Genomic DNA, 22399 nt, shown 5'->3' on the forward strand with positions numbered 1-22399 from the left:
AAAATTAGTATTTGGATGAGTTAATAATCACAGCCAAGTTACACAATATTTAAGATTCCCAAAGTGTTTTGAAGCCATTGAGTCAGTGTGCTTCTGAGGAAAGTGTTTTCCAAAAAGAATACTGATACCTGACAGGCAGGAGAAAGTGGTGTTTTATGAAGTAGATGAATGAATGCCTGTTATACAATTCTTCAAAAACAACATTAATGACTTTTACTCATCTTTTTAACTGTTGCATACAGAGGATAGAATCTGTTAGGAAGACAAAAAGTGTTCCCGTGAGATTTGCCATCTCTAATATAATCCCTAATGTTTCTAGATGTACGCCCCTTAGAGATTTTGATGGTTAGGTCTTTGGAATCTTGATGTTCTATTCAGGACACAAGAATTCCAAAGGTGCAATAATATAAATAATTATAGTTTAACTGACTAAAATAAATCCTTAACTAAATGTGCATGCTCATATATGTGCCTATATTTCACACACATGTATGGTGTGCATGTAATTATATGTGTATGTGTACATTGTGTGTGCATTTTATATATGTGTGTATATACATGCAATCACAAATATATATATATGTATATATATATACATATATATATATATATATATATATCTCAAGACATTGACTAATAGATTTTGTGCTCACAGACAGGAAAAGGAATTAAGAAAATTTGGGTCAGAAATCACTTTATGAGAGATAAACATAAGGGAACCATGTCCAGGACAACTCAAACCTCTATTATTACAGAATTGACAAAATCTTCCAGTAATAATAATGATAAGACTATTTCCTCTTTCGAGCTCCTGTCCTCTTCTGCCCAATACTCTCTGACAGATCATTGAAAATTGGATACTTCCACTACCATATCCCTGCTGCTGCCGGACATCAGAACAGGCAGTTCTCCACTCCCATTTACTGGCTCTCAGATGTGTGGCAGCTATAATAATCCATAGCTGAAGTGGATCTGATATACAGTTTACATTTTGGGGGCCAGAGGAAAGAATCAGCTCTTAAAGCTTTAAGCTTCAATTTGGCGTCAAAGAGTTTGGCCTCCTTAATTCCAGTCTTCTCCAATGTGGTATTAGACAATTCCTTTCAAACCCTATCCTATCCATGGTTGTTATTCTATTTCCTTTAAAAAATATATCTGGATTTTCCCTTAACAAGACTGTAATGAAATTGTGTGAAGCTGGAAAGATGGAATTCATTTGAACCTCAATAATACTATGAAAAATCTATTTGGAAAAAGACCAAAAATCCAAGTGGAAATAGGGTCTTCTCTCCTCATCTCAATGTTCTGCATTCCTAATTTACTTTTGCATTTCTGAGAGCAAAAATAATTTGTCTTCTATACTTATAATCTATAGAAATTGAAGCAATAACTGTACCTGTAATTATATACATATTTATATATATGTTTTATATATAAGCAAAGGAATTCAAACAGTAGTTAACTATGATTTGGTGAAGGGCTAAATAAGCTTTTACCAATGAATGTAAAAACAACATTACCATTAGATATAAAACATATATATATATATGTTTATATATATATGTTCTATATAAAAAAGTCATGTTAATAGCTATATTAATGGAGGAAAAATGAAGTACAGGTAGTAAAACAATGTCTAAAATGTCTATAAAAGTGATACTAGAGGGGCAGCTGGGTAGCTCAGTGGAGTGAGAGCCAGGCCTAGAGACAGGAGGTCCTGGGTTCAAACCCGGCCTCAGCCACTTCCCAGCTGTGTGACCCTGGGCAAGTCACTTGACCCCCATTGCCCACCCTTACCAATCTTCCACCTATGAGACAATACACCGAAGTACAAGGGTTTAAAAAAAAAGTGATACTAGAAAGAACAACTATAAAGAAGCAAAACTAACTTCTGTGCAATCATGATGCTTAGTATTGAAGAAGACTAGAAAAAAAAAATTCACTTCTTTTTTGGAGAGGAAGGCATTTTTGTCAATTACTGAATATACCAGGAAAAAGGCAAAGTGTGGAAAGAAAGAAACTTAGTCAGAAAGATGTTGATCTGAAATCCTATTTCCACTTACTTATAAACTGGATGATACCAGCCAAGTCATTCAATCTCTCTCTGCTGCAGTTTTCTCATTTATAAATTCCAGTAAATACCTTGGAGGTTTGTTATGAGGCTCAAATGAGGCATTACCTGAAAAAGATTTTGCAGACCTCAAACACTATGTAATGCTAGAAAAAAAAGTAAACGAAATAAGAGCCAAGACATATATAACTTAGTTCCAAATTGGGCCTCTCTCTTAATCACTTTAATTATTCAATAATTTTTTTCACCTAAACCTGTGATAAGACAGAAATATATCCTACATAAGACACAAGCTCCCCCTTATGGATCTACTCTTTCCCTTTAGCTGTTACATTACCATTCATTATCACTTCCCATTTCAAGTTTAATGAGACAAAAAAATGAAACTATTATTGAATTAAATATAAATTAAAAATTGCCTCAGGAAATTTAGAATTTTTTGAGGAAAAAGTTTAAACATGATAGTAAAAGTATCATATATATTTATATACATATATATAAACACTTCAATAATTTAAATAATTTACTAAGTAAAATAAAATGTATGTTTACATTTGGAGTATATAATGTAGTCCATAATCATATCAGTTTAATAACTTTAGAGTAACCGTAACCTTAATTTCATTGTTATATAAAAATAGATTGTATAGGGCAGCTGGGTAGCTCAGTGGATTGAGAGTCAGGCCTAGAGATGGGAGGTCCTAGGTTCAAATCCAGCCTCAGACACTTCCCGGCTGTGTGACCCTGGACAAGTCACTTGACCCCCATTGCCCACCCTTACCACCCTTCCACCTATGAGCCAATATACAGAAGTTAAGGGTTTAAAAAAATAGATTATATACCTAATAATGCATTTTGTTAATTAGCCCATTAAAGGGTAAACTTTTAGTGCCCATATCAGTCCCTATGGAAATGATGAGAATAAAACTTCATAAGACACAATAATGAAGAGTACTTCCTTAATATAAACATTTTTAAATGTTTATTCATGGACAAAGTGATCAGTAAAACTATACTATCTACTGCTAATATGGTATAGAAATAGGTGTGTGACAGTGATGGTGAACCTATGGGATGAATGCCAAAGACGGCATGCAGAGCACACTCTGTGGGCATGTGGCCACTACCCCTGCTGATTTCATTACTAGAAAGGCAGAGGGACTCAGGTGGATCTGCTCCCCTTCCCTTCGCCATGCCTGGTGATGTGAAAAAATGTCATAAGAAAATGTTCATTATCACTGGTATATAATACTGATCAAAAAAGATGTCACTGTTTCTTTTCTCCATATAATTTGACTTATACAAGACTTTTTATCAAAAATTTTGTAGAAGAATAGCATGTATGAAGAGAAAAATGAACAAAGATAGAACTCATTTAGATATTTTTTTATCCCTCCCTGCCTTTGGAAGACAATGTAATGATTGCTTCAAGTCATGAACATAAAACTTTCCAAATACATCTATACTCTCTCAATAGAGATTACTCTTACAATCTACACTGGAAAAAGCAAGTGGCTTAAGAATGCCATTAAAGTCAACTATAGGCTACAGTTAGACAAACAATACTATGAATTCAGAAAACATTGCATATATCTTGCAGAGACTGAAACACATATTGAATTGCATTTGGAAATCCATGTAAATATTTCTGCAACCAAAGACTAACACTAAAGCCCTCTATTAAAAACATCAATAAATAATATTCCAGTAGGAGACAATATGTTGTTTTACAGAACAAATCTCTCTTATCTTCAGTGACTTCAGAAAGATGAATATTCATCTTTCACTTCTCACATATAATGGATTTGTAACCCAGGAAAAGTCACTTAATCTCCTGTTTCCCCAAATTATTTGGCACCAAAAAAGGAAAAGTTGGGTAGAATGGTCATTTTTATTATGTTAGCCCATCCTACCCATGAGTAATCAATGTTTTTCCAATTGTTTTAGATCTAGTTTTAATTGTTCAGGAAGTGTTTTGTAGTTGTGTTTGTATAATTCCTCTGTTTGTTTTGGTAGATAGATTCCCAAATATTTTATATTGTCTAGGGTGATTTTAAATGGTTTTTCTCTTTATAACTCGCTGCTGTGATGTGTTGGAAATATATAAAAATGCTGATGATTTATGTGCATTTATTTTGTATCCTGCAATTCCTAAAGTTGTTGATGATTTCCACTAGCTTTTTAGTTGATTCTCTAGGATTTTTTAAGTAGACCATCATATCATCTGCAAAGAATGATAGCTCAGTTTCCTCATTGCCTATTTCAATACCTTCAATTTCTTTTTCTTCTCTAATTGCTACTGCTAGTGTTTCTAGTACAATGTTAAATAATAGAGGTGACAATGGGCATCCTTGTTTCACTCCTGATCTTATTGGGAAGGTTTCTAATTTATCCCCATTGCAGATGATGCTTGTTGATGGTTTTAGATATATACTGTTTATTATTTTTAGTAAAGGACCTTCTATTCCTATACTTTCCAGTGTTTTCAATAGGAATGGGTGTTGTATTTTGTCAAAGGCTTTTTCTATTGAGATAATGATGTGATTTTTGATTGTTAGCTTGTTGATATGGTCAATTTTGTGGATGGTTTTCCTAAAGTTGAACCATCCTTGCATTCTTGGTATAAATCCCACCTGATCATAATGGATAATCCTTGTGATCACTTGTCAGTCTTTTTGCTAGTATTCTTTTTAAGATTTTTGCATCTATGTTCATTAGGGAGATTGGTCTGTAGGTTTTTTTCTGTTTTTGATCTACCTGGCTTTAGAATCAGTATCATATTAGTGTCATAAAAATAATTTGGTAAATCTCCTTCTTTGTTTATTATGTAAAATCATTTGTGTAGTACTGGGATTAGTTGTTCTTTGAAGTTTTGATAGAATTCATTTGTGAATCCATCAGGCCCTGGCAATTCTTTCTTAAGGAGTTCTTTGATGGCTGGTTCAATTTCTTTTTCTGATATTGGATTATTTAAGTATTCTATTTCTCCTGCTGTTCATCTGGACAATTTATAATTTGTAAATATTCATCTGTATCACCTAGATGGCTATATTTGTTGCCTATAATTGGCCAAATAATTTTTAATGATTGCCTTAATTTCCTCTTCATTAGAGATGAGGTCTCTCTCAAAAAAGAAAAGATGGGAACAGTTTAGAATGTCATTTTGTCCAAAACAAATCTTTTAGAATGAAAGCTCTTTAATGATAGGGATTATTTCATTATGAGTACAAGAATCCCCAATTGAAACATAAATATCAGGGATATAAAAGCAGCTAAACAAATATCTGTTCATTAATTAATTAGGAAAAATTTTCCTTTACTTTTTCATAATAGGAAGCAGTCAACTCAATTCAGAGTATAATATGGAACTGAGAATTTAGGAAACCAGTTTTATTCTTTTATTTACAATATTTCTTCCTATTACATGTAAAAGTAATCATTTTTGAAAAATATTATACTCTAAATTCTCTTCCTCACCCCTATGCCAACCCCATCTTTAAATATTTAAATATTAAAAATTAAAGATTAAACAATTTAGTGAAAGATTTTTCCATATTAGTCATGAGAAAGAAAATATAGATCCATCCAAGGGGGAAAAAGTAAGAAAAATGAAGGAAATTGCATGGCTCCTGGCAAGCAAGATATAACAAAAAATCTGGAAAGATCTATATGAAGTGATGCAAAATGAAATGAGATCCAGAAGAATATTGTACAGTGACAATAATAATGTTTAATTTTCAACTGTGAATGCTTTAACTATTTATTTTCACCAATGCAAGGTTTCAGGATAACTCCAAGGGACTCATGATGAAAAAGACTATTTACCACAAAGAAGGAAGTGGGGAAGTCTGAATACTGATTGAAGCATACAATTCTTCATTTTATCTCCTTTAATTTTTCTCTTTTGTAAGTGATATGAAACTCCTTTCCCAATATAATTAACATGGAATTATGCAATATATAATAACACATGTACAGTATATATTGTATTACCTGCCATCTTGCCATCTTACAGAGGAAGGGGAGATGGGAGGCACAGAGAGTACATGTATTACAAAATATCAGAAAGCAGTTATTGAATCTGTATCAATATGTAACCTAGAAAAAATATTAAAAACATTAAGAAGCATGGTTCATTCTACATTCAGACTCAAGAAACTCTTCATCTGGGTGCACATAGCATTTTTCATCATAACACTTTTGGAACTGTGTTAGATCATTGCATAGCTGAGAAGAGCTAAGTCATTCCCTTTGATCATTGTAAAATATTGCTATTATTGTGTAAAATATTCTGGCTCTACACATTTCACTTTGCATTAATTCATGTCTTTCCAGCATTTATTTTTCTGAGAGCATCCTGCTAAGCATTTCTTATATACTACAACAATATGTCAGCACAATCACTTATTATACTTCTTCAGCCATTGCCCACTTGATGGACATCCTCTCAGTTTCCAGTGCTTTGACACTACAAAAAGAGAACCCTCCTTTTGGCCAGTTGTCTACTCCTTTACCATCTGGGGTCTGAGACTTCCTGAAGTAGCTGCTGCTGATTCAGTTGTCTCCAAGGTCAGCTGCTACTTATTGAAGGACAGACTACTGTCCTCTTGACAATTCATTGACTACACCAGATTATGCTACAATCTCATTCTGGAATAGCAGATATTTCCTGCTTACCTTTTAAGTTGTTTTGGCCTAGAAAATTATTTCATCCTTCTGTGGGTTCTACTAATCCAGAATTTTTTAGGCATTATTTTAAGATTGTTTTGAGAGGAATTTTGGAGAGCTAACTGCTTGTGCAAAGGGGAGGTTTCTGTTATGTGACTTCTTTAGACTGATAAGCAAGAGAAAGTTTTAGACTTAGTTCCTCATGACTAAAAGAAGAAATCTGTTTTCATTTTTTATGATATCCTCGTGGGCAAAAGGAAGAAATGCGGACTAAATGAGAAACTACATAGGCAGATAAATTTGAAATTGTTTATATAAACTTACACCAAGAGTACTGATTAATGGGTACCCATTATACAGATGAAAGATTCTAGTTATATGTGTCATAGATCTCTGTCCTTGACCCTATGCTATTCAGCATTTTTATCACTGACTTGGATGAAGACATAGAATACATAATTATCACATTTATGGATACTAAGAAGTTGAGAGGAATAATTAATAGAATGGTATACTCTGGATGACAGAAAAAAGAATTCAGCATTATCTTGACAGCCTAAAGCAGGGGGTTGAAATCAAGTTAATGGGATTTAAAATAAATCTCTTCATTCAGCTTAAATGAATCAATAGGGAATATAGTCAGGATAAGTGAAGTACAAAAGACACTATTCTTAAATAGGAGACTATTTAAAAAAAACAAGTCTCAGAAAAAAGGAAATGGCTTCCTCAAAGTGCTCACTGGTAGTGGCTAAGGCCAATTTTGAATTCAATTCTTTCCATTAAAATGATTTCAATTCAATTGAAAATAATGATCCACTGTGCTAATCAATCAGACAACAAACATTTATTAAACACTTTGTGCCAATGACTGTATGAAAAACCCAAAATGCATACCAAATTTCACAGACCTCTTATTGATATTTTTTGTTTTGTTTTCTTTTGTTTTACTATATATCAATTGAACAGGATTTCCAAATGGCCTAACAGAGAGGAAGAAAGAGTGCAATAGGGGACTGGGATGTGTAGGGTGAGATGGATGTATTATGAGAGACCATGGATTTGAGGTTTATTATGTCATACTAGGAAAACTGATATTAAATTTCCAAGTTCTATGTTGTATAGTGGAATACAAGTAATTTAAGGAAAAGTCTTTAAAAACACAATTTTGTATTTCAGTATCTAGCTATTGATTCTTGAATATAACACTTAATAGGTTGTTTTGGAATATAATACATTTGAGAGGAAAAGATCTTTTAAATGTTATCTTAAATAATTAGAGCTTCAAAACATTGGAATGGGCTGTCTAAAGAATTAGGGAACTAACCATTCAAGGAAATGGTCAGATAGGTTCTGTGTGACTTATTAAATGATTCAGGTGTTGAGCAGGAGGCAATACTATATGAATTTTTTCTTAGTTTTCTTCTCTAGAAGAGGCTATGACTGGAATTCTTGTGTGTGTTTTCTATTCTGCCTGATTATATTTCCTTACACATTTTTTTGTTGTTTTGGTTTATTTTTAACTAACTTACTTAATGAGACACCAATTTGCATGCTTAATGGATTTCTATTTCAAGAAATTTCATTAAATATGACCTTTTCCAAAGCATATATTTGATCTAATTCCTCTGTGAGGGAATAAGGTATAATGCTTATAATGAGAAGTGATTTGCTTTTATTGAATATGTATTGAAATTAGAGCAACCAGTTAATGATTAACATTAGTCCATTTTAGTCTAATGGAAGCTAAACCATTCCTCATTATTAGGGGGAATTTCAAAATGTTACTCAATTCTGAACAGAAGAAAGCTTCACTAATAATGGAAGATCTAGACTCAATTTAATTTTATATGCATAAGACTGAACAGAAGAGAATTAAGGAAAAATAAATGAGTCATTTGCCCCTCTGTCAGCTTTCTTGCCTCTTCCTTAATGATAATCATGAGCTATTTGCAAATACAATGGGAAGAATGAAAGCACCTAAGGTTCCACAAGGATGTTTTGTATACTAAGTAATCCTTAATTTTAGGGATTTAGTTCCCTCCTCCCCTCTTACATACTTTCTTGAATATTGAAAACTGGAGTGGACCTTCTACTATAAATATCTAAATAAACTGTTGATATTTATATGACTTTTAAATATCTTTCCATTTTCCTTTGCCTATGATAACTTTTGTTCCTATCAAGTCAAATCTACATGTTTTTCTTACCATCTAAGATTTTCACCCTATCAAACCTTGCTTAGAATATCTTTTCAAAGGAGTCTTTAATGATTTATTGAACTAATATTCACATACACACATATACATAAAATATAAATAATATTAATAGATTTACCAATATTCATAAAATATGTTTACCAATTAAATAATGTAAATATGTTATAAATATATGTGCGCATATAGGCAAGCATATGTGTATACATATGCATATGTATATGTATATATTTTTTTACATTACCTTAATTTCTGCATATGACCTTCATTACACAATCATCTCCTTTAATAAATAATAAATGAAGGCTAGTGAAAGGAAGTTAGAAACTTAATCTTAAATAATAGAACTTGTGAACTTGATATTGAGAAGCAACTTAATAGTCATTTAGTCCATTCGTTGAATTATTTTATTTTATTTTAAATATTTTACTAATACATTTTTTGCTTAATATCATACTTTTCCCCTTAATATAATACACACTGTCCATTCTTCCAACCCTTATACCTCATATTTAACAAAGAAAAGTAATTAAGCATACTTGAAAAATTAAGTGTCCTTCTTGACTGTGACAAATAACATTAAAACAATCAGTTATTATTTTTTAACTCGGGTGATTAGTTGTGTTTATGCCATATCATCATGGCCTTAATAGCTTTCTATTAGAATTGGTGCCATTTGTCTACTCTGAATGGATAAGAACCCATTACAAATGCTAATCAAATAAGAGTGAAATCTCTGGTCCTTCTCATTATGGCAAATACCAATGAACTAACAGCTTAATTTTAGTTCCATTTTGATCTCTTGCTATATAGTTGTCAAGTGACTTTGGAAAATTGAACTTCAGTTTCATTTTCCTCTTCTCCAAAATGGGGATTATAATACCTATTTTGGTTTTCTTTGAGACAATATGGTAGAACTTGATGTGGGAGAGCTGGAAGTAAAAACCTGGGTCAGGATGGGCACTCTTATCAGGAATGACAGGCTCTGCTTATTAGCTTAAAAATAAAGAGATTTATTAAATTGAAGTCAAGTTGAATTATTGAGTTAGACAACCTGGACGCAGGAACATGTGGAATTCTGCCTCCTAGAGATGAGGTCTGAGATTCTTATAGTGTCTTGACAAGAGGGCCACGTGACTAGATATGGGATGATGGGATGAAGTGATACTCTGTGGCCAGAGATGGGTTAATGGGGGTTGTGCTATGCCCTGAAGATGGGAGGGGGAGAGCTGTGTAGTGCTGAGGATGATTATATCTAAGGTATAAACAGAAGCAAACTGAGAGTTGCCTATCTTTGTTTATCAAAAAGCCAGGAGAGGTCTAACGGAGTGCCTCTCTCAGAAATCCCTTCTCATTTGGCTTCTCTTGTTCCATCACCTTCCCTCTGTACTGAAGGAATGCAAAGGAAAAAGGAATTCCTTGTGCTTTTTTACTTTGAATATCTTTGGGTTTGGGGGGTGTATGGGGAAGCCTGTATATCAAACTGGCACCTTATAATTTGTAGAGAGATGACCTCAAAACTAGGAATACTTGTATCAATGTGCCACCATTGAGACATGCTCGTTATGTAACTTTGGCAATTAACTTCATGGCAACGGTCTAAGAAGGAGTTACAGAGAAGGTGTTCACCTATATTGACAGAGGAAATTTCCTTCTTGGAGTATTCTTTGCCAATCAAATCACAGATCAGTTCTCTATCCTTATGCTTTACTTCCTTCATAGGTTGTGGGCATAAAATAAATGAGAAAAGTACAGTTTTGTTTGGCAGTACGGCGTAATGGACAGATTGTTGGATCTGGAGTTATAGGACTTTACATGGATGTCTGGTTCTGCCACTTTGTGAAAATAAGCAAAGCAAATAATCTGAGTCTCAGGTTCTTCATCCATACAATATAAAGTTTGAACCATATGGTCCTTCTAATTATGTCCAGGGGAGTCCTAACTAGGGTATGGTAACTTGATTACCTGAATCACTCTTCTGAGGCATTACTATTTGTCTCCCCATTGGAGAAGATGCCTTTAAATTCCTTTCCATCCTTCCTACCTCCATTCTTTCTCCAAATACAAAAATTCCCAACTTTGGTTCTGCCTTCTATTTTTAAATATAAGAATCTATTAAATAATGCTGGTGAGAATTATATAAATCTTAGAATGTTGCATGTCATATATTTTTAGTATGCTGTCAACCTGGAAAAACACAGAACCACCAAAGCAGTTACAAAGTACAAGACAAGAAAGACAATGCTCTTCTCAACTTTGTTTAAGGAATTCCCAAATTGCCCCAGAGAACTTGCCTTCAGGAAAGTCTCAGACTGACTTTTGTCTTAGACTAAAGAATGGACCATCAAGTATCCATTTAGCCTCCTAAAGAGGATAAAAATACTCATACTTAAGTACCCTTTCATCTTCTTAGCTTCTCCTAAGTCATTCCCTGGTACCTCAGCTCTCAGGCTATAAACTCTTTCCCTAGCCTGCTATTAACCAGTCAGGGTGTTCTTCCTGTCCTATATTCCCCTAAAGCACATATAAGACCCCAAATTCTTCAGTTCAATGGAAAATCTCTTTTTGAGGTGTGTTGTTTTTTCCCCAGAGTCATTGTTACCAGAATTCCAGAGCTCTGTCTCTGTGTGGTCTAGAGCTTGACTCTGTGTGGTGGTCAATCAGAGTATTGTCTTCATTGTTCTGATTAAAGACTTATTCGTTCTAACTATTTTAGTGGTTCTGTGTTTTTTAAGGTTCAAACTCTTATGACCTCCACCAGAGTTACATGTACACATGCCAATACCATGCCAATCAAAGCTCTGAGACTCTGGAAACCATGTCTCTGGGAAGATACAGCACCCAGGAATGGGAATTTCAATATAAAGAACTTAAGGTCATATACATTTTAGAGAGTATAGGAAAGGAAGGAAAATGGATTGGTTCCCTTGGAGAGTAGGGAAAAAGGAGTCCAGCAGAGACTAGGGTAAATGGGAGTAGTGTAGATACAAAAGAGAAACTTAGAAGACAAAGGGGTACTTAAGACTCCTCTTTCACTCCTATTCAGAATTTTTAATGGATGCTTGATGGCTTATTGTTCAGTCTGGGTCAATGGTCAGTCTGGGAGTTTCTTGAAGACAAGTTCCAATGGGATAGAGGTAAGTTTGTATTTTCATAAAACAAGATTGTTTATATATCTAATAATTTGGGGATCCTTAAATTTATTTAGTGTTTTGAGATTATGGCTACTACTTACTTCATTTATTAGTTTTCAAAATTAAATTTTTGTTTTCCTTCAGTAGTAACCACATGGTTCAATACCAGCAGAAAATGGAATTACCTGGGGTGAGTGTTATATATTAATACATGTACAAATATATACATATATACTCACATTGTATATGTATATATAGATATATAGACAGATTTCACACAAAATGTAATGTTTTACATTGTTTTATTACATACTTTTAAAACCTCCCACTAATCAAGCATGAGAAGGCAAAAATATCCACTGCACAGATGGGCTGTTAATTTCTTTTCCATTGAGTTTGTGATGTGCTCCATGTTGTCACAGCAGCTGGGATGAGAATGGTAGATGTCCCCAATCTATGCTCCATTGAACTTCTGGAATTCTAAAATAGCCTATTGTGTGTCCTGAAGCACCATTTTCAATCTAACAAGTGAAGTTTTATACATACAAAAGCAGAGGCATAGCTTCTTCTTTCTGAGCACTTTGCCATTAACTTAGATTCTTTTACATCATTAAATGGTGAGCCCAACTCCAGTTTCCTCTCTAAAGTCAGTGGCATTTTGAAAGCCAAGAACCATTTTAAAGTTATTTAATATTTATATCCCATCACCCTAAGACTAGATTTTTATTTATATGAGATATTTTGAGATTTTTTTAATTTCTGGGCACTACTCTGTAATTATAAAAATAAATAGTATTCTGATTTCCGCTTCCCATTATTAATTCAATCTTTTTTGCTTAAATTATTTTATGCTCAGCTTATTTATTTGTGTCAATAGAAACATAGATTTAGAGCCCAGGAAAATAGACATTCTTGCTTTACTTCATATAAGCCATGACCCCATATTTCATGTCCTTTACTAATGCTTTTCCATGCCTGGAATGATCTCCCTCTGTACCTCTTAGAATCAGCACCTAGTTTCATTTAAAGTTCAAATCTACCTTCTACATGAGACTTTTCATGGCTGCCCCAGTGATTTATGTCTATCTTTACACCTATGCTCTCAATAACCTTGAATTGATTAGTGTACATTTTGTGTGCAATGTTTCATTTGTGCACATGTTATTTACCCCTGTTATAGGGGAGCAAATTGGTGAACCCCTGGGTTCGGGAAGGAAACCATTCTCAAGAATGAGAGGACTCCAAACTTAGCTTAAAAGTAAAAAAGAAAGATTTATTAGTAAGATAGGATTAATGGCCAGCAAGACAGCATGAGTGGACCAGCCATGGGAGGCTCTCCCCGGTCCCCCAGTTCTTGCCCTTTTGTATCCTTTCCAGTAGTGTGTATGTGATTCCCTGCACTCAGGCACTCAGTAGGTGCAGGGTCAGTCCTAGACCCTCAGGGCCTAGACTGTCCAGGTGTGTCCTGGAGGTGTATCTCTTTGCCTATCTCAACTCAAAGGAATTCCAGGGACAATGGTCCTTGCCTTGGGGGTCTCAAGGGCAGGAAAGGGGAAGGGAATTCCCCTGCTCACAGCCTGCCAGAGTCAAGGGGTACAGGGTCCCTGCCATCTCTGCACAATGCCCATGTCACCCCAATAGAATTTAATTTTTTTTTGGAAACAGATTGTTCTTTTTGTGTGTTTTCTTGGACACAACTCCATAGCTCCCAGGAAAGAAAACAATGAATGAATGATAGAACATATTTATATCTATGTACATGAAATACATAGTGTCAACCTCAATAAAACACAAAATTATCAAAGCAGTAATTTTCTTTAATTTAGAATATTTTTCCATGGCTATAAAATTCATGATTTTTCCTATTCCTTTCCCCTCTCCCCTCCTAGAGCTAACAAGCAATTCCACTATGTTATACATGTTTCATTGTTCAAAACCTATTTCCATGTTTTTCATATTTTGCAGTGAGTGATCTTTTAAAACCAAAACCCCAATCATATACCCATCAAATCATGTGATCAATCATATGTTTCTCTTCTGCAATTCTGCTCCCACAGTTCTTTCTCTGGATGTGGAGAGCTTCTTTCTTATAAGTTCCTCTGAATTGTCCTGGGTCATTGCATTATTGCTAGTAGCAAAGTCAATTAAGTTTGATTGTGCTACAATGTATCAGTCTCTGTGTACAATAGTCTCCTGTTTCTGCTCCTTTCACTCTGCATTAGTTCATGGAGGTCTTTCCAGTTCACATGGAATTCCTCCAGTTCTTCATTCCTTTCAGCACAATAATTTTCCATCACCACCAGACACCACAGTTTGTTCAACCTTTCCCCAATCAATGGACCTCCCCCCCTATTTTCCAATTTTTTGCCACTACAAAGAGCACAACTAAAAATATTTTTGTACAAATAATTTTCCTGATTATCTCTTTGGAGTACAAACCCATCAGTGGTATGGCTGGATCAAAGGACAAGAAATCTTTTAAAGCTCTTTGGGCATAATTCCAAATTGCCCTTCAGAATGGTTGGATCAATTCACTACTCCACCAGTAAAGTATTAGTGTCCCAGTTTTGCCATATTTCCTCCAAAGTTTATCATTTTCCTTTGCTGCCATATGGGCCAGTCTGTTAGGTGTGAAGAGGCACCTCAGAATTGTTTTAATTTGTATTTCTCTAATCAGGAAGGATTTAGAACACTTTTCCATGTCCTTATTGATAGTTTTAATTTCTTCAAGTGAAAACTGCCTATTCATGTCCCTTGACCATTTGTCGATTGGGGAATGGCTTGATGTTTTTTTGTAAATTTGACTTAGTTCCCTATATATTTAAGAAATTAAAACATTGTGAGAGTTTTGTTATACATTTTCCCCCCGAGTTTGTTGCTTTCCTTCTAATTTTGGTTGCGTTGGTTTTATTTGTACAAAAACTTTTAAATTTGATATAATAAAAATCATTCATTTTATATGTTGTAATCTTCTCTCTCTCTTGTTTGGTCTTAAATTTCTTCCTTTTCCAAGGTCTGACAGATATATTCTTCTATATTCACCTAATTTATTTATGATTTCACCCTTTATATTTAAGTCATTTACCCACTTACCCATTAATGTTTTTTTTTTTCAAATTTCCCAGCAGTTTTTGTCAAACAGTGAGTTTTTGTCCCAAAAGCTGGGGTCTTTGGGTTTATTGAACACTAGCTTGCTGAGGTCATATACCCCTAGTCTATTCCATTGGACCACCCTTCTGTTTCCTAGCCAGTACCACATTGTTCTGATGACCTCTGCTTTATAGTAGTTTAAAATCTGCTAGTTTTAGGTCCCCTTCATTCACATTTTTTCCCATTATTTCCCTTTATATACTTGATCTTTTGTTCTTCCAAATTAATTTTATTATAATTTTTTCTAACTTGATAAAAATTTTTTTTGGTAAGTTTAGTAGATATGGTACTGAATAAGTAACTTAATTTGGGTAGGATTGTCATTTTTATTATATTAACTCATCCTACCCATAAGCAATCAATGTTTTTCTGATTATTTTGATCTAGTTTTAATTGTGTAGAAAGTGTTTTGTAGTCATGTTCATATAATTCATTTGTTTATCTTGGCAGATAGATTCCTAAATATTTTATATTGTCTAGAATGATCTTAAATGGAGTTTGTCTTTCTAACTCCTGTTGCTGCCATGTGTTGGAAATATAGAGAAACTCTGATGATATATTTGGGTTTATCTTATACTCTGCAGTTTTGCTGAAGTTGTTAATTATTTCCACTAGCCTTTTAGTTGATTTTCTAGGATTCTTTAAGTAAACCATCATATCAACTGAAAAGAGTGATAGTTAGTTTCCTCCTAGCCTACATTAATCCCTTCAATTTCCTTTTCTTCTCTAATTGCTATCAGTAGGGTTTCTAGTACAACATTAAATAGTAGAGATGATAATGTGCATCCTTGCTTCACTCCTGATATTATTGGGAAGGCTTCTAACTTGTCCTCATTGTAAATGATACTTGCTGAAGGTTTTAAATATATACCATTTAATATTTTGAGGTATGACCTTTCTACTCTTTTACTTTCCATTGTTCTCAATAGTAATGGGTGTTGTATTTTGTCAAAGGCTTTTTCTGCATCTCTTGAGATAATCATGTGACTTCTGATGGTTTGATTATTGACATGGTGAATGTGGATGGTTTTCCTAATATTAAACCATCTTTTCATGACATCACTAGAAAAGGTCTATAGAGGGGTATCCCACTGGCTACCAAAGAAGCCCATTTCATATTCAGGCAGCTTGCATTTTTGCAAGAATATTTTCCTTACTATAAGATCAAAGTTATTTTTTCTTCAACTTTCACTAACTACTCCTTTTTTTGCCTTCTGGTAGCAAACACTTTTGGTGTGGCTTCCAAAAGATAATGTTAAAAATGCCTAGAGGGGGGTAGCTGGGTAGCTCAGTGGAGTGAGAGTCAGGCCTAGAGACAGGAGGTCCTAGGTTCAAACCCGGCCTCAGCCACTTCCCAGCTGTGTGACCCTGGGCAAGTCACTTGACCCCCATTGCCCACCCTTACCAATCTTCCACCTATGAGACAATACACCGAAATACAAGGGTTTAAAACAAAATGCCTAGAGGTTACCATCAATAATGCTCCAAGGCTTTTATTTATTTATTTATTTGTTTGTTTGTTTGTTTGTTTGTTTTTCTCTCCAGGCTAAACATGTCCAAATCATCAAAACATCATTTATTTAGAATTTATCTATTCTTGGTCACTCTCTTATGATTCTAGTTATTCCTAAAATCTTGGATCCAGACATAAAAGTTATGCACAAAATGCTGTTTGATTGGACTAAAAAATATAAAGACATAATCTTTCCTACTTATGAACAAAATGTCTCCCAATACAGTCCTTAATAGAGTTTTTTAGCATATTTCTTTGAGGGAGAATGTAGTGGCTGCCACAGCCCAGCTTATTCAGTCTGAGTTGTCAAATTACTCCAGACTCTAAATGCTTTCTATAATAGCTGGTCATCAAGGCCACTTCCATTTTTTCTATGCAACATAGTTTTTCAATGGTTTCAGTCATGCCATGCCATTCATGAACCTATTTAGGGTTTTATTGGCAGAGATTTTGGATTTTGCCATTTTCTTTTCTAGTATGTTTTATATAAGAAGAAACTGAGGAAAATAAGGTTAAGTGACTTCTCCATGGACACACAACTAGAAAAGAGGCCATATTTGAACTCTGATCTTCCTGACCCCAGGTGCAGTCCTCTATCCACTTTGCCACCCAGCTACCCCCAGTACAATAACAGATTTCCCCTCATTTAAGGTAATCTCATTGAATTTTGTCCATTACAATAATTATTTTGAAACTCACAAATTGTCATATAACATTCTAGCTACTCATCAAATTATTATGTCATCTTCAAATTGAACATGTTTATTTATTTATACTTCGATCATCTCTTTCACCTAAGGCATTAATAAAAATAGTGAACAACACAGTGACTACTGTTTATAGATCCCTGAGGTACTTCATTTAAAGCCATTGTCCAAGTTAATTTCTAACCATTAATGTCTAAAGTTTTGAGATCTCATCATTTATGAATGACCAGTTCCACATAAATATTGTATTATGTAACACACACCTCTATTTGTTCACAAGAATATTTGAAAGACTTTTTCAAATGCTTTAGTAAATTATAATACATAAATTCATACATACACAATAACTGATCTATGTAAACAGCTTCCTGAGAAACCATTCCAGGCACTTTGTTCAAAATTAAATGCATATATTTATAATAGTGACAGAAAATATATAGGTAGTTGATGTTAATGATTCCATTCAAATATTCCAAATATCCAAATGATCCATTAAAATACTTCAAATATCCATTTAATAATTCCTTCTCTTCTCATTTAAGTCTTTTATCTCTCCTGGTATTCTGTGGAGTGTCACTATAGAGACCTTTTGTCTCATATATTTTTGGCACTTAATAAATACTTATTGAATGATTTTGTCTTTATTGATTCCCACACCAGTTTTTTCTGCTACATATGTTCTTTCATTTTCCTTAATTTCTTCATGTGACTAAACATTCTTCCTTTCCTTTTTACATATTCTGCCAATTTTGAATCAGATAGGCATGCCTAGATTCAAATTTCTATCATGCGTTCCATCCCACCAAGTTACTAGATTTAAGATCTCTGCAGTAAGTCACACATTTCTAAATAAAATATATGTAAAGACAATAGTTTGAGGTTGGGGAAAATATGTTTCTTGACTTACATGGATCAAGTTTATATCTTAGAAGACAGTCTATATCCACAAAGAGAGGAGTCAGACTTTTTTTTCTACTCTCTGACTGATTATACTGCTATCACAGAGCCCTGAGGAAAATGTTTTAAAGTTTAGTTTTTGGCTCATAGCCAGTATCCTCCTAAATGGAAGAACAGGGTCTTTCATAAAAATAGAGTAAATGTATGCAGTATATATTGAGGGTAGAACAGCAATACAAAACAAAGGTTTTAAACAGTGGAGTCTCAGAAGCAGAAACTGAAAAATAGATACACAAAAATACATCAACCAACACTTCTATTATACTCTTCTAGCGTGTTAATGTCAATAACATGAAAATGAGAAATTCTTTGTGAAATCGAGGAGGATTTCATGTTAACCTTTGTTCTATAACATTAAAACAACTTTTTCAGGGTCCAGATCAAAGCTTGTGTTCGTCTTAGTCTTGGTGATCTTCATCCCTGAGGAATGATGTAGTCATTTCGGTAACCATTTCGGTAACTGTCTCCTGATAGGTAATCAAGGTTTGCACCCCAAATCTCCTACTCTCTCAACCTTACAGGGTTGCCACTCGTTTTAGTAGATGCATCTTGAGATCCTTTTTCACTCAAGTAGGTTCAGGAATAGAAAAAGAAACCCTAAGAGACAACCAGAAACCTGAAGAACAGCCTCAGACTCCTCCATGCCAGGGCAGCTATATTCACAAGGCTACAATTGCCATTGGGGCAGGAATATCTCTTCCCCAAAGAGAGATAGGTAAAGATGTTCAGATACACAAAAAGGAAGACGGAGAAAGAAGAGTGACAGAGAAATACAAATAATCAGAGAGAGAGAGAGAAGTAAAGACAGATAGAAATAAAGTCAAAGAGAAAAAGATAAAGAGACAGACAGAAATTGAGAAAGACATAGAGACATGGGAAGATAGAAAGAGAGAAAGCAATAGTACTATTTTTTTCTGCTGATTTGTTAGCTCTTCTTGTGAAATCATTACTCCTTTTCAACACAACTATTCCTTGTTTCTCATCACGAAAGGGAAAGGGACTCATGAAGATCAACCAAAACTTTCTGGTGTTCTAGGTATTTTACCAATTTTCCAATATACTCACTGGAATAAACTAAGGCACATGTAGGACTGGAAGAGACCCATAGAGAAGCATGCTTTCCAAAATGGAAGCCGAGTATCAGATGATGTTATATGTTTGCTATGTTAGAAAATTAACTGGAGAGTCATTGAGACTGAAGAAGGACAGTTTCCAGTATTAACTTTATCTAGACCAAAGGGCTGGTCAGGACCTTGGGTGGTTTCTCAATGGTTTAGGATATACTGATAGTCTGGATAAGAACTTTCCTGAGAGGATGTCAAGATAAGAAGGACCTGGGACAATGTTGAGATAAGAAAGTCCAGGAAACTGATTAAGCCCACCAACATCCCAACTCCTATCCCTTCCCCCATTCCAGTTACTTTAAAAGAATCCTGCTGGGGGCTCCTGGGTAGAAGGCTACTTTATAGCCTTCCCTGGTGCACCAGCTTAATAAACAGACCTCCTTGTGTATTGCAGTGTCAGTCTCTGTTAGTTGGGTGGGCTCACGGAAAAAGGACCCTAACAAGACATTTGTACATATCCCTAACACTAGAAAGATCCCTGGAGACCTAAGGAAAATGAGCATTTTCCTTTCAAGTGCCTTTCCCTAGTCCTTTGTGTTAAAATGTCTCCACAAAGACCAATTCTTAGCAATAGTTCATTCATCACAGTTTTTAGATAACTCCAAGTCTATCAGTCTCTTTACTGCACTACCATAACTAATGAAGCTTGGAATTGTAGTCATTCACAAAAAATAAAATTCAACAGACAAGTGTTTTCCATGATTTCATTGAAGAAAAAAAAATGGAAGCTTATTTTATGTTGTAAAGCTATGATTTTTTTGCACCTCTAAATAGCAATTTGTGTGTATATGTGTTTGTGTGTAGTAATTGGGAAATTCAAATGCAAATTATAATTTATTGTTTCAATAAGGCTGAAATTAAATGGTTGGAATAGTTTTTAAATCAAAGATTTTCCTTTTTTTTTCATTTTTTACCCCATTTTGGAGTTATTTTATAAAGTCAAAAACTTGGATTTTTCCTAGTAAATATTTGTGGCAGTTCTATTATTACCGTTTTAAATGAAAACTTATTGCGAGTGGCCTGAAATACTGATTTCAAAAGGATTTAATAATGTTGATAATATAAGTATTTGAAATATTTGCTCTCCTTTGCTTTTATTTCAATTTTGTGTATCAGTACTAAATAAAAGTCTAAATTATTAAGTTCCAAGAAATGTGATGAATACTATAGCATTTATAAATTTAAAATTTAAAGAAGTTTGGAAAGCTATCTAGTTCAGTTGTCTCGTTTTATAAATTAGGAGCATGTGTCCCTTTGACTTTATGTAATTTCCCAAGGTAACACAAATACTACCTAGTGAGGCTGGACTTCTAATCCTTGTTATTTGAATCCCATCGGTGTGTACATGTAATAAGACTGTTGAATTCACAAAAGGGATATTTAAAACACTAGGGATAATTTTACAAGAGATCTGGAAAATTTTCAAAGCAATATAAATGACTTTCTGCTGAGGATGAGAAATGATGCAGTAATAATACTTATATGCTTCAATCCTTGAAGACAGAGCCCAGAAAACATTCCATTATATAGCTAAGTAAATCAAACCTAATATTTGTGATATTGCTAAAGAATCATAATGAAGTATCAATATCTCTAGGCTATATAGTTGATTCATTTCCTCTCCTACATTTCTTTCCCTTTCCTTCTTTATTATGTTTTTTTCTCTATGTTTGTGATTATTAGAAGAGAGATACCTAGTATTTTCAAGATGCAAAAAAAAAAATATCTTGACAGGAAAACATGGTGACTTGTACTTAAGGTGAATTAATTAATTAACTAAAATTTGCCTTTGATCCTTATGTTGTGCAAAAGCTTAAGGTTATAAATGCATAAATAGTGGCAGGCCTTGACCTTAAGAATTTTTTGTTCAAATAAGAGATTAAAAAATATAGAGGATTCTTGTTCTTGTAAAGATTGTTTCTTTTGTTACATGGAATGGTTAGTGGAGCCCCTCCCAAAATGACTGACACTTTCACTTCTTGAATGATCCCCTGATTTCATTATTGTATGTTCAGAGAAGAAAACTTGAGGGAGGCAGCTGGATTAATGGAATTTAATAATAGCCAATGAAAAAGTTTACACTTCAGATCAAGAAGTCATCTTCACATATATGAAAAAATTCATACTGGGAGATTTGGGGAACTGAAAGTTCAATGGTCATCAGCAGTGTAATCTCTGATCTTTAAAATGTTAATGAAATCTTGAATTATATTTTACATCTCAGTCACCAGTATGAAGGAAAGAACAGTCTTACCATACATTGTCCTCACCAGAGAACACCTGAGTTTTTCTTTTTTCTCATCCTAGCACCCATGATTATAGCAGACTATGGAAAAACTATAGAACATCTTTAATTAAAAATAAAAACAGAATGGTGAAGGATTTTGGCATCAAAACATTTGAGGATTGATTGAATAATGGATTAAGTTTGAAAAAGAAGGACATGGTAGTTGTTTTTAGACATTAGAAGCATTACTATATGGAAGAGAAATAAAACATTTTAGACTTGAACTTAGAGAACAGAAGTAGGAAAATAGAATGGGAATAGCAGAAAGACAGATTTTCACTCCATGTAAAGAAATATGTGCCATCCTAATATGTCCTAACTCCTGGAAAGTAGTGAAATTCCCTTCCCTTCAGATTTTTTAAGTGGAAGCTAGATATCTTTTTTCTAAGGATATTTAGTTGGGTTTAACTGTCCTCCATGATTCTACCCAAATATGAAACACTATGATTTTGTATAATCACAATCACACAGTTACAAAACCAATTAAGGATGTCTTCAATCTTCATTATTTCAAAGTTTTTATCAGTGTACAGCTCTGCTTTCTTTGATATTTTATTTACCCTACTGGAAAGTCT

Source organism: Gracilinanus agilis, chromosome 3 (assembly GCF_016433145.1).
Source record: "Gracilinanus agilis isolate LMUSP501 chromosome 3, AgileGrace, whole genome shotgun sequence".
NCBI lineage: Eukaryota > Metazoa > Chordata > Mammalia > Didelphimorphia > Didelphidae > Gracilinanus > Gracilinanus agilis.